We start from the raw sequence: 14,375 nt of genomic DNA on the forward strand, positions 1-14,375 counted from the left end.
AAACTGTGAGTATAACAACTTTCAGTGAGTTCTGTGAGTCTTCCTAGCAAATAATCAAACCTGAGGGTGGTCTTGGGGACCCCTGAACTCTGCAGTTGGTATGAGAAGTGAGGATGGTCTTGTAGACTGTTGCCTGGTTTTACAAGATGGAGAACGCTATCATGTTAATACTAGAAACAAAAACAATGGTTGTAACACCCTCAGTCAGATGGGGCACCGGGATGCTTCTGGAAGCTGACCAAGGAGAATCACAAGTTCAGTTCAAACTCGTATTGGTTGGTGACGATGATGCTGGACAAACGACATTCGTGAAACGTCATTTGACTGGTGAATTGGAGACGTATGGGACACTGTTGGCGGTTGAGGCCAATCGCCTTGTGTTCCACACCAGCAGAGGACCGTTAAGTTCAATGTAGGGAATACAGGGGGTCAGGAGAAATTTGGTGGACCAAGAGATGGCTGTTATATATGAACTCCGTGTGCCGTCGTGATGTCTGATGTAGCATCGAGCGTTACTTCCAAGGGTGTGCCTCACTGGCAGAGAGATTTGGTACAAGTGTGTGAAAACGTCCCCATCACATCAGGTGACGTCGAAGTGGGTGTTAAGGACAGGAAAGTTAAAGCAAAATCCAACATCTTCCATCGAAAGAAGAATCTTCAGTACTGTGAAGTTTCTGCTAAAAGTAACCACAAACTTTGAAAAGCTCTTCCTTTGGCTTGCTTGAAGACTAATTGGAGACTCTCACTTGAAGTTCAGAGTCTTGGTCGTTCTTGCCCCACCAGAGGTGAGCACGGACACAGTTCTGGTAGTGCGGTATGAGGCTGGTAGAGGGGCCCCCCACAGCATGCCCAGAAACACCATCTCTCCATGTGCCGGAGAGCTCCATGCTTCTGTGGCTGGTGTACCATGTCATGGTGCCCACGCCAACCACAAGCGGGCTGCTCTCTACACATATGCTTTCCGCTAATGAGACCATCTTTAAGCACCTAATAGGAAGAACATTTGATTTCAAAATCCATTTGCATCATAATAAGAAATGTCAACATTTCATCTGTCCACCAAAGGAAGAGCTGCCAGATTCTTTAAACAGAATTCCAACTGTTGCACAATTTTGAACGGATGATTAAAAAAAATGTCAATTGCCTACCTATGCTAACAAAGTTTCTCCTTGATGGTGACCATCCAGCTTTCAAGTGTTAATCACCCAAAAGTCTAGATCGGGGATTACGTGTGGCTGCTTCGAGCATTAAACCTCATATAAAAAGTTGCGCTGATGAAAGCAAACTGCGGTAGACTGATGAAAGGCCACCAGTCCCTCCCATGTTCCTTTGCACTGCTCAGTAGGTCCTCCCACATCTTCCTCCCATTCAGGGGCCTGTTGTTTCTTCACCCACCCGAGAGTCAGGGCTGGCCTTGTAACCTGCTTCGACCAATAGAAAGAGGTGGAAGTGACGGGACGCCTGCAGTTAAGGCAGGAAGCTTGAGGCTTCTGCCTTGATTCCCTTGGAAGGTTTGGGTTGCCATGTAAGAGTCCATCTAGCCTACTAGAACATGAGAAGCCATGGAGGAGAGGAGACCTGAGGTGTCCTGGTCCACAGACATGCGAGCGCAGCCATCTTGGATCTTCTAGCTTAGCTGACCCTCCCTCTTGAACGAGTCCAGTCGAAACCCTCAGAGGAAGTGTCCGGCCAAACCAGCACAATCATGACAAAGCATGGCTCCTCGTTACACGGCAAAAGCTAACTAAAACACAAGCTCAATTCATCATTAAAAAAATGAAAGAATAGGAGCGCCTGGGTGGGTGGCTTAGTCTATTAAGCCTCCGACTCTTGATTTTGGCTCAGGCCATAATCTCAGGGTGGTGGAATCGAGCCCCGCCTCGGGCTCTGCATGCAGCCTGGAATCCGCTTGAGATTCCCCTCTCCCTTTCTTTAGGCCCCTCCCCCTGCTCTCTCTCTAAATACATAAATAAATCTTTAAAAAAAAAAAGAAATTATAAGAACAGAAGGGGTAAGTGGGTAGGGAAAGAAATGAAACAAAATTGACCCTACCTTGATAATTGTTGTTGAAGCTGAGGATTTATTACCGACTCATCTTTTTTTTTTTTTTTTATATGTGTGAAATTTTCCAGGGTATAAAGGAGAAAATGAAGGAGGAGGGCTGTGACGACTGTATTAGGAAACTGTATATGCACACTGGACATTTAACACCATTTATAACAGTTTACATTTCATTTTCTTTACATGATTACATAATCACACAATGAAATCATTTTTTTCCCCCACCAGGCCCCATTTGGACTCTCCAAGTACTCTCCAGTTCACCCCTGAAAGTCATTGGGATATTATATAATATAGATTTTTTGGGTGTCTCATGAGGTGAACAAGGATGAGGAGCCTGGTCTGACCCCATATCCAACAACCTCGCGGAAGGCAGCTGGCATCCCCAACAGGGCTCCAACAAGGCAGGCGCTCCAGCAGGGCGGGGTTCCAACAGGGCAGGTGCCCCCGGCACCCCCCCGCCCCCCCGCCCCCCACCCCCGCATCCTTCCCGGAGTGGGAGGAGCCGATGAGGGAGGCCCGCCTCCCGGCCCGCCCGCTCGGCTCTCCGGCCCGCCCTCCTGCCCAGGGTCTGGCTCGGGTAGTGGCTGCCCGGGCCCGCCTGCCCATTGGCGCGCGCCCCGTCCTCGGGGTGGGGGTGAGGGTGCTGGGAGGGGCCGGAAAAGGCGGGCCACCCTGAATTACGAACCGCTCCAAACCATCCGGGGAGGAGCCAAAAGCTTTTCTTAGACCGATGCGGCAGTCCTCCCATCCCCTCCCGCATCCTTCCGAGGGGACGGGTGGCGGGCGCGCCGCTCTGGGCTTCCAGTCGCCCTGGGAGTCCCCGGCTTTGGGGAGCAGGGGAACTCTGCCCCTCTGAGTCACACTCTCCGGGCGACCCTCGACGGCTGTACACGCGCGCGCAGCCCCGAAGTGAAGGGGTGACGGGGCGCGGCGTCGAGGGCCGGGGGCGGCACCAGTGCTGTCCCCAGCAAGGCGCCGGGCGGCCGGGGAGGTGAGGGGCCCGGCTTGGGTCCGGCCGTGAGCGCCCCCCCGAGGCCGTCTGGAACCCAACTTTCCACCGCCTTTTGGATCCCGTCCCGCTTCCGAACGACGTTTGGAATGACTGATGCGGGCTCTCGGGCCTCGAAGCCACGGTCCCAGGAAGTCCTCTTTCCTTGCAAGGGCGCCCAGACCCCGCGGCGCGAGCGGGGAGGGAAGAAAGGAGGGAGGCGGGAGAAACGGGGTGCGGGGTGGAGGGGAGGCAGGCAGCGGGGAAGGAGGGAGAGGAATGAATTGCATTGGCCGGTCACATCCGCAGCGGATGATGGGGTGGGGGGGGAGCCTCCCCCGGGACCCAGCGCTCAGCTTCCCCACGCCAGGCTGCAGACCAATGAGCCCACAGCACGCGGACCAGAACATAAACAAGGCTGTTTTATTACTTCCTTTTTATTTATTTACTTATTTTTTTGCTCACTAATTAATAAATAAACTCCTGCACCGGGAAAAAAAATGCAAGCAGGCAGAATCCAGACATCCTCTTGGTTACCATTTGGTTATGTAAGAAGGAAGAATTAAGGCTATTTGGCGGTAAAGAATTCCTCCAATGCCACACTCCAAATCAGAGCCCCTGCAAGGCCTTAAACCAAAGGGGAAAGCGGGCACCAGCAGCAAGCAGGGAAAGTGGGGCAGAGTTCTGCCGGCAGCACATGTAATGTTCCTGCTCCTAAGGGGACGATTGTCACATGTCGCAGAATCAGGCCCAGCTGAAAGCGACCAGTCCTCCGCACCACCTCCTAGTACCACCCCCGCCTCCCCATTCACTTTCTGAGCAGTGCCAGGGCTCCCAGGCCCCAACCCCCATCCACCGTGGCCAGGGTGCTGGAGGGCAGGAATACAAGCCTACCGGAGTCCCCTCATCCAGGGGTTTAGGATTGGGAGGGAGAAAGTGTCTATGTAGAGCCAGAGGCCATGGGTGTAAACAGGGGAGCTGTGGGAGGGAGCAGCCTTCCAGAAGAAAAGGCCAAGGGAAGGAGGGAGAGAGGGCAAGGGAGGAAGGGGGAGATAGAGCATAAAATGCAGCTAGCACTGAGAGGGGCAGGCTGCAGGAATTCTGCTTATGCTCCCTGCTGCCTTCTCGGCCTCTCTGAGGCCCACTGCAGCAGCACAACCCCCCACCCCCCAAACACACACCGTCTTTGGTAACAATAATCCCTGTCTTCTGGTTCACCAGGCACCTGTAAATTATAACCTTCTGAAATTCATTGAGCTCGAAACTTCTGTTGCTTGGACTCAGTGGGCTTCTAAATAATACGCCTTCCAATCAAAGCTTCCTTTCTCATTTTACTTTAAAAACATATATTTTTTTAAGATTTTATTTATTTATTTGACAGAGGGAGAGAGAGAGACTACTCGAGTAGGGGGAGCAGCAGGCAGAGGGAGAGGGAGAAGCAGGCTCCCCACTGAGCTGGGACACTGACATGGGGATCCAGGGGATAAACTCACCGCAAGAGAAGTCAGTAAGTAACTCCAGAGATGAGGGAGTTTGGAAGAGAGAAAGGGAGAAATTTATTTCGGTTGCTGGCAACTGGGGGGCTGGAGGCAGGCTCAAGTGACCTCCCCACCTGCAAGATGGAAACCTCGTTTTATAAAGAGAGGTCTGGGGGGTAAGTTCGAGACAGCGGGCAGGGAGCGCGTGATCCCGTGTGGGGGTCGGCCAGGAAGGGGACGTGTGGGGTGTGGCCTTCTAGGCATTCCGTTGGTATCAGGACTTTTCTGGTCTGGTGGTTGGAATGTTCCAGTCATTGCAAAACATCTTCGTCAATGCCTCAAGAAAGTGCGATAAGAAATAAGCACAATGGGTTTTAGTTAGAGCCTGAGTTAAGTGGCTTGTCTATTTCTGGTTTAATTGTTGGGGTCTATAGTTGAGCCACAGGGCTCCCTGACAAAACGGCATGTACCCACCATTATAGTATCACACAGACTAGCTGCGGTGCCCAAAACCTCCTCTGCACTCTGCCTATTTTTCCTTCCCCCCTAAGCTCTGGCAACCACCGATCCTTTCACTGTCTCCATAGTTTCGTCTTTTCCAGAATGTCATAGAGTTGGACTCATGCCGAATGTAGCCTTCTCAGGCTGGCTTCCTTCACTTAGTAATTCAATTTTTTTTTTTTATGAGTTTCAGAGGTAGAATTTAGTGATTCATCTGTTGTATAGACCAGCCAGTGCTCATTTCGTCAGTGATGCCCATCCCCCAGGGACCCCATCCTCCCCAACCACCCCCCCCAATCCGCTTCAATGGTAGACATTTCCTGTTTACATTTTCCCACCCTTTCTCTCCTTTAGTGGACACGCTACATCATACCTTCCAACTGAGGGAAAAAGCTTATTTGGGGCCTCTCAATAAATTGGAATCAAATGTTTTTGCTTTGGGAAAAGGGAAAATGACAGCGACTAAATCCTGGAACCTAGAAATCCCAGCATTTCTCGTTGGAGTCACGGTCCACCTGGTCTAAAGCGTTCTCTGACTTCATTTTCCAGAGCAGGGATGTTTAAAGCCTGGGGAACACATGTTCTTTTTTTTTTTTTTTTAAAGATTTTATTTTATTTATTTGACAGAGAGAGAGATAGAATCACAAGTAGGCAGAGCAGCAGGCAGAGAGAGAGGGAGAAGCAGGCTCCCTGCTGAGCAGAGAGCCCGATGTGGGGCTCGATCCCAGGACCCTGAGATCATGACCTGAGCCGAAGGCAGAGGCTTAACCCACTGAGCCACCCAGGTGCCCCCGGAACACATGTTCTGAATGGCGCCTGCTTCACCCAAGGACCGGGCATGCCCACGAGCCTGGCATCCATGGAACCATCCCTAAGGGCTGCCTCTCCTCACTCTGGGTGGCATGGTCCCGTCCGCAGTAAGCAGAAGCCAATCATGTTCTGCTTTGAGGCAAAACCATGAGGGCCTGTTTCAGGAGCACTTGCAAAGACTCCCTTGCCCTCTTTCCCTGGAAGTCGAGAGCAAGGTCAAGACTCTGTACCATTCTCCCATCACCTATAATAATGGCAGCAATAGCAGTGGCCATTTACGGAGTGCTAATTATATACCAGGCGCCTTGCTAAGTGCTTCATACGCATTTATTTAATCCTCCCAACCTAATGAGGTCGTATCCCCCATTTTACAACCGAAGAAGCTGAGTCACAGGAAAATTGTTACATGCTCAAGGTCACACAGCTTAGAAGTGGTCTACCCAGGATTTGAGTCCAGAAAGTCTAGTTGCAGAGTTCAACTGTGAACCACTGCACAGTGATGGGGGAAGATATTAGTTATATGTTGCTGTGTAACAAATGACTCCAAAACTCAGTGGCTTAAAATAATTGGACAGTTATCATGGCACGCAATTCCTGAGGGTCAGGGATCTGGGTGTTCTGGCTCAGAGGATCTTGGGGGGAAGGCTGCTCTCAAACTATACCCTCCCAAGACTTGACTGAACATAGAGGATCTGCTTCTAAGCTCATTCGTGTGGCTGGTGGCCGGGGGCCTGTGTTCCTTGCCACATTGGCTTCTCCATAGGGCTGCCCTGGACGAGGCTTCCCCAGTGTTACGTACGGAGGTGGAGAAAGAGACAGATACTGATAGATGAGCCACTCTACCTTTTATGACCTAGTCTTCCAATCACACATCATCACTTCTGCCTTCTTCTATTTATTAATCCAACCCACACCCAACGAGAGGATTACACAAAGGCTCGAATACCAGGAAGCAGAGATTACTGGATGCCATCTTGGAGGCTGGCTACCACAGCTAAGCAGGAAAAGGACCTTGCTCTCAGAAAATTCTAAAGCCTGCTTTAGAGGTGATACTGTGCAAATGTTTGTCACCACTCAACACACCCTCACCCTGTGTCCAACACATTTCACCAGGCACTATGGAAAGAGGTAGACTCATCTAGAACATGAGCTCTGTGGGGTCAGGTTCTCCATCTCAGGCAACATAAGGTTGTCAGGCTTCCATGAATATTTTTAATTGACACTAAAGAAGTCAAAGATGCACTCACTGCCTCGGGAAGTTCACAACCTAGATTTAGAGCAATCTTAATTACATTTTATTTGCATACCTTTTGTGGTAAAATATACATCACGTAAAATTTCCACTTGAACCATTTTTCGAATGTACCATTTAGTAGCATTAAGTCCATTCACGATGTTGAGCGACCATCACTGCCACCCACCTCCAGAACTTTCTCACCATCCCAAATTGAAAAATCTGTGTCCATTAAACAATAATTCCCCATTTCTCACTCCCACCCCACCCCTGGCAACCACCTTTCTGCTTTCTATGAGTCTGGTAAGCTCCGGGTTCCTGATACAAGGGGAATCCTACAATATTTATCCTTTTGTGTCTGGCTTACTTTAGCCTAAAGTCTTCAACGTTCATCCATATTGTAGAACGTGTAGGAATTTCCTTCCTTTCTTATTTATTTATTTATTTATTTATTTTTATTATTTGTTTTAATTTCCTTCCTTTCTAAGGCTGAATAATATTCCATTGGATGCGTATGCCATATTTTGTGTATCCATTCATCCCATCACTGGACATTTCGGTGGTTTCCACCTTTGGGCCACTGTGATCAATGCTGCTACTAACATGGGTGTGCAAATCTGTTTGAGTCCCAGCTTGCAATTCTTTTGGGGACATACCCTGAAATGGAATTATTGGATCATATGGTAAGCCTATGCTTCTTTTTTTTTTTTTAATGACTAATTGCTTGAGGAACCACCATATTGTGTTCTTAACGACCTAGTGCTAATACACACTATTGTTTTGGGGCCCCCGTACTAAATCCTTTACACACATTATCTGAAACTCGAGCCGCGAGGAAGTGTTACTACTCTCACTTTTCAACCGATGAGTTCATTTGCTCAATATCACACAACCAGTTCGAAGACAAAGTCAACACCGGTGGATCGTCGAGCAAGGCAAATGGCTCCAAACCCAGCTGAAGAAAACACAGATTCAGTGCAAGAAACTCGAGGCCACAGAGTGTGGTTGTCTATGGGAAGTTTCCTAAAAGTAAGCAGTGAACCAAAATTTTGAGGATGTTCCGTGATCAGGCGTCCTGCTGCAGATCAGGGCACAAGCTTGCTTCAAACCCTGAAGGTCTGTGTGTGTTTCTTCTCTGCACTTGCCAGGTGCTCTGTACAGCATCTCCATCCAGAGGGATTTTTGAGAACATCAGAACGGAGAGGCTGGTACTAGAGCCTTAACCTCGGCTGAGCTGTCTCTTGTTCTGGGTCCGCTCGGAGTGGCTGTCTCGGCTAGAATGTGTGTGTTGCTTCTAGAATCCAAAACGACACTTTGGGCGGCATCATTTGCCACCCCAAAATATGTCTCTTTGGCATAAGGAATCCTGATAGGCGGATTATTTTCAAGGAACTGCCAACAAGTGCCGCTCAGGCACTCTGGGAGTTTGTCACTGGGACAGGGGTCATGGTTCAGGACAGTGGAGGTGTATCCTGGCATATCCTGCAGCGATCAGAAGCAATGGATCTGGTAACAGGAACGGATCTGAAAAACTTAATCATTAGTGGAAAAAAAAAGGTAAGAACCAAGATGATATATACAAGCCAACACCATTAATGTGAATTCAAAATACATACAGGCACAGTTCATATAAATTTCAAAATAGGAAATGTAACCTGGGAAGTTAGAAGTCTGGATACAAATTACCCTCGGAGAGGTAGTGACTGGAAATGGGTACGAGGCGTTCCCAGAGCACTGGTCAGATTGTCTCTCTCTCCAGCTGGGAACCAGTTATAAAGGTATGTTCATTTTGTGAAAATTGAGCCAGCTGGGCCCTTGGGATTTGTGCATTTTTCCATGTGTTACATGGCTATACAGTTCACATTAAAACAAAAAACACTTTGGGACGCCTGGGTGGTTCAGTCGGTTAAGCATCTGCCTTTGACTCGGGTCACGATTCTGGGGTTCTGGGATGGAGCCCCATGTCACAGGGCTCCCAGCTCAGGGGGGAGCCTGCATCTCCCTCTCCCTCTGCCCTCCCCCCCCCCATTCGTGCTTGCTCTCTCTAGAGCTCTCTGTCTTTCTCTCTCTGAAATAAATAAAATGTTAAAAAAAATGTTTATGGAAAAGATCCCATACAAAGGAAAAGATCTACATTAAAATGAATGTCTCTGCGGAAAGGGAGGGGGGCAGGACCAGAGAGAAGATGAATACACACACGCATGCATGCACACATGCACACAACAGGCTTTATGGGGATCAGTGTTGTTAATCTGACACAAACAGAAGAGGATTGTTAATTCGCCCCCCTGCACCTGGAGTTAAAAAAAAAAAAAAGATCCTAAAAAGCTTGCCTTGTGAGCTCACTGTTTGGAGGGCTCAATTTCTTGGCAGTGTTTATGAGCCCATCTCTGTCTACCCAGTTTCCTAAGAGATTAGGGACCCCCACCCCAACATCGTCTCCAACGTGGAAGAGCTCTAGGGGTTACCTAGCTGTGCTGAGATCCCAGAGGGCCACAGAGGCTGCTCTGGTCAAGGCTACCCTTGCTGAGTGACTTTACAGCTAAGAGGAAAGATGCATTCCGTGGGTTGCCTCTTTGTTTTGTTGACTGTTTCCTTTGCTGTGCAGAAGCTTTTGATCTTGATGAAGTCCCAAAAGTTCATTTTCGCTTTTGTTTCCTTTGCCTTTGGAGACATATCTTGAAAGAAGTTGCTGTGGCTGATATCGAAGAGGTTACTGCCTATGTTCTCCTCTAGGATTCTGATGGATTCCTGTCTCACGTTGAGGTCTTTCATCCATTTTGAGTTTGTCTTTGTGTATGGTGTAAGAGAATGGTCGAGTTTCATTCTTCTACATATAGCTGTCCAGTTTTCCCAGCACCATTTATTGAAGAGACTGTCTTTTCTCCACTGGATATTTTTTCCTGTTTCGTCGAAGATTATTTGACCATAGAGTTGAGGGTCCATATCTGGGCTCTCTACTCTGTTCCACTGGTCCATGTGTCTGTTTTTATGCCAGTACCATGCTGTCTTGGTGATCACAGCTTTGTAGTAAAGCTTGAAATCAGGTAACGTGATGCCGCCAGTTTTATTTTTGTTTTTCAACATTTCCTTAGCAATTCGGGGTCTCTTCTGATTCCATACAAATTTTAGGATTATTTGCTCCAGCTCAACAAAAACAAAGAGGCAACCCACGGAATGGGAGAAGATACTTGCAAATGACAGTACAGACAAAAGGTTGATATCCAGGATCTATAAAGAACTCCTCAAACTCAACATGCACAAAACAGATAATCATATCAAAAAATGGGCAGAAGATATGAACAGACACTTCTCCAATGAAGACATACAAATGGCTATCAGATACATGAAAAAATGTTCATCATCACTAGCCATCAGGGAGATTCAAAACCACATTGAGATACCACCTTACACCAGTTAGAATGGCCAAAATTAGCTGGACAGGAAACAACATGTGTTGGAGAGGATGTGGAGAAAGGGGAACCCTCTTACACTGTTGGTGGGAATGCAAGTTGGTGCAGCCACTTTGGAGAACAGTGTGGAGATTCCTCAAGAAATTAAAAATAGAGCTTCCCTATGACCCTGCAATTGCACTACTGGGTATTTACCCCAAAGATACAGATGGAGTGAAAAGAAGGACCATCTGTACCCCAATGTTTATAGCAGCCATGGCCACGGTCGCCAAACTGTGGAAAGAACCAAGATGCCCTTCAACGGATGAATGGATAAGGAAGATGTGGTCCGTATACACTATGGAGTATTATGCCTCCATCAGAAAGGACGAATACCCAACTTTTGTAGCAACATGGACGGGACTGGAAGAGATTATGCTGAGTGAAATAAGTCAAGCAGAGAGAGTCAATTATCATATGGTTTCACTTATTTGTGGGGCATAACAAATAACATGGAGGACATGGGGAGATGGAGAGGAGAAGGGAGTTGAGGGAAATTGGAAGGGGAGGTGAACCATGAGAGACTATGGACTCTGAAAAACAACCTGAGGGTTTTGAAGGGGCAGGGGGTGGGAGGTCGGAGGAACCAGGTGGTGGGTATTAGGGAGGGCACGTATTGCATGGAGCACTGGGTGTGGTGCAAAAACAATGAATACTGTTACGCTGAAAAGAAATAAAAATAAAATAAAATAAAAATTAAAAACATGCATGGCAAAAAAAAAAAAAAAGAGGAAAGATGCATTCTCATCAAATCCCCGGAAAGACTTAAGAGAGCTTTGCAAGTTCTCCCAGGAGCAGCGTCCGAATACCCTGGAGGGCTCATTAAAGGCCAAGGTGCTGGGCCCCACCCCCAGAGTTCTGATTCAATTGGGCTAAGGGGGAGGCCAGGAGAATTTGTATTTCTTTTTCTTTTTCTTTTTTTTTTTTTTTAAAGATTTATTTATTTATTTATTTGACAGACAGAGATCACAAGTAGGCAGAGAGGCAGGCAGAGAGAGAGGAGGAAGCAGGCTCCCTGCTGAGCAGAGAGTCCGATGTGGGGCTCGATCCCAGGACTCTGGGATCATGACCTGAGCTGAAGGCAGAGGCTTTAACCCACTGAGCCACCCAGGCGCCCCTCTTTTTCTTTTTTTTATTAAAGATTTTTATTTATTTATTTGACAGAGAGACACAGATTGTGAGAGGGAACACAAGCAGGGCCAGTGGGAGCGCTAGAGGCAGGCTTCCCGCCGAGCAGGGAGCCTGATGCGGGGCTCAATCCCAGGACCCCCTCCCCACCGAAGGTAGATGTTCAACAATTGAGTCACCCAGGCGCCCCAGAATTTGTATTTCTAACAAGGTCGCAAGTGCTGCTGTTGCTGGTGGTCCTGGAACCTCACTTTGCGAACCACAGATGCTACAGAGGAGGAAGAAACAGCTACCAGCCATTTCTGATTAGCAAGCTTTCCTCCCCCAGGGCTTCCCCAGGCTACACAAGAAACCTCAGCCCGGACTGCGCTCTAACCAGATGGTGTGACCCTGAGAAGTGGAGCTGATTGCATAGACAATGCGAGAAACTGGAGAAGCGAGGATTTGTAGTCTTGGAGACATCAACGGGCCACCTCGGCAACCAGCGCAACCAACCCTCCATCCGAAACAAGAGGTGGTAGTCTGAGCGTTCGGCTGAGCAATGTGGGCCCTGGCCAAGTCCACCAGAGTGGTAGTTTCAGGGAAATGTGAGTACATGTCCAGGAAGGTCAGGGCGTGATGACCCCGCTGGAGGACAGAACACGTTTTGAAAGAGAATGATCAGCAGGGAGTGTAGACCAGGGCTTCCTAACCTCGTCACACACAGAAAACGATAACATTTGCATCATTCATTTCAGAGGGTCAGTAAAAGGTTTGGTTAAAAAAAAAGATAAACGATTCCATTTCCTTTACAGTATATAATTGTGGTAATAAAAAAGGATTTGGTGATGATAGAAAACATAGAATTTGTATAAAATGCAAATAAAACTATAAGGAAGTGGGGTGCCTGGGTGGCTCAGTCGGTTAAGCACCTGCCTTTAGCTCAGGTCATGATCCCAGGGTCCTGGGATCAAGCCCCACATTGAGCTCTCTGCTCAGCAGGTAGCCTGCTTCTCCCTCTCCCTCTGCTCCTCCCCCTGGCTCGTTCTTTCTCTCTCACTTGCAAATAAATAAAATCTTTAAAAAATAAAATAAAAAAAAAATAAGGAAGTGTGCAACCATCAGTTCCTGGGGGGGGACTTGCAACGCAGTCTCAGCACCTAGGGAGCCATGGCACCCTCACCAGGAAGCTCTGCTCCTAGTGTTCCACCTGCCAGAGGCAAAAGCCAAGCTGACCGAGGGGTCCCCGCGTGCTGGGGTATGGGTTCCTTACAGCTGTGTAACAAAACTCAGCTGCTTAAAACAACACTGAACACTCTACCATCTTCCAGTGTCTGTGGGTCCAGAGGCTGGGAGATCCTCCCAGGGTGGTTCTGACTCGGGGTCTCCCATGAGGTTGCAGTTAAGGCAGTTAAGACTGGACTGCTGTCTCTGAGGACTCCACTGGCCAGAGCATCCACTTCCAAGATGGCTGACTCACATAACTGGCAAGTCAACACTGGCTGTTGGCAGGAGACTTCAGTTCCTCACCACGTGGGCCTCTCTTTAGGGCTGTGGGAGTGTCTTCACAACATGGCAGCTGGCTCTCCCCAGAAAAAAAAAAAATGACCCATGGGGCACCTGGGTGGCTCAGTGGGTTGAGCCAGCCTCTGCCTTTGGCTCAGGTCATGATCTCAGGGTCCTGGGATCGAGCCCCACATCGGGCTCTCTGCTCAGTGGGGAGCCTGTTTCCCCGCCCCCCCGCCTACTTGTGATCTCTCTGTCAAATAAATAAATAAATAAATGAATCTTAAAAAAAAAAAAAAGAAAGAAAGGAAGGAAAGAAAAAAACGACCCAAGAGAGAACAGGGTAGAAGCTACAGTTTCTCTTATGGCTTAACATCAGAAGTCACGCATCAGAAGTCACGCACTATCACTTCTGCAGCGTCCTATTAGCTACACTGCCAGCCCTATTCATTGAGGGAGGGTTGTATACAAGAGAAGGGATACCCCAGGCCAACATCTGGGGCCATCTTTGAGGCTCCTGCCACAGGCGGCCTCTGGGGGGTGCGCTAGGGCTCTGCACACAGACGCCGGCCGGCAAGAAGGATTCCTCTGGGCGACCCTCCTTCCCGCACTCTGATTTTGGGCTCGCTTTATCAGTTAGGATTAGGTGTGGCTGTTAAACAGAACACAGAGTGCTTTAAACAAGATAGAAGTTTCTCTTTCATTTAAAAGCAGTCCAGAGATAAGCAAACCAAGGCCACCTGGGTGGCTCCACAGGCCTCTGGGAGCGGGTTCTTTCTTTCTTTCTACGCTGTCATCCTCACCGCAGGGCTTCCCTCCCTCAGCTCATGAGGCTGCTGGGAGTCCCACACCCACATTCTAGGCGGGAAGTGGGGGAATGGCAAAGGACCACCAAAGAGCTTTCCTAGAAACCCCACCCACCAGCTGACCACCTCAGCGGCCATCCCTAGCTGCAAGGGAGTCTGGGAACGTCATTTTCTATCTGGCTTATCAGGGTGCTGTTGGCGAGGGGGAAGAGGAGAAAGGGGATTGGGTAGGCATGTTTGCAGCCGGGGCTCACCGGCACAAGAGCACAAGGCTCCAGGGGGCCCAGACAGACCAGGTTTGGCCACTTGGCCGCTGACAAAACCGAAAGGCAGAGAAACAAATGAAGGTGAAACAAGAAAGGACTTTATTTCAGTGAGGCCACCACCGGGCAGACTAGTGTCTCAAAGACTGTCTCCGAAGTGCCAAAC

The 14,375-nt window shown here is 48.7% G+C and overlaps 1 pseudogene across 1 annotated transcript; it reads left to right on the forward strand.

Annotated features, from left to right (window-relative positions):
* The first annotated feature begins 221 nt into the window (after positions 1–221).
* LOC308337335 (GTP-binding nuclear protein Ran-like) lies at positions 222–725 on the forward strand (annotated as a pseudogene). The gene has a single exon. The product of its transcript is annotated as a GTP-binding nuclear protein Ran-like (transcript).
* Positions 726–14,375: the final 13,650 nt, after the last annotated feature.

Source organism: Martes martes (genome assembly GCF_963455335.1).
Source record: "Martes martes genome assembly, chromosome: X".
NCBI classification, from domain to species: Eukaryota; Metazoa; Chordata; class Mammalia; order Carnivora; family Mustelidae; genus Martes; species Martes martes.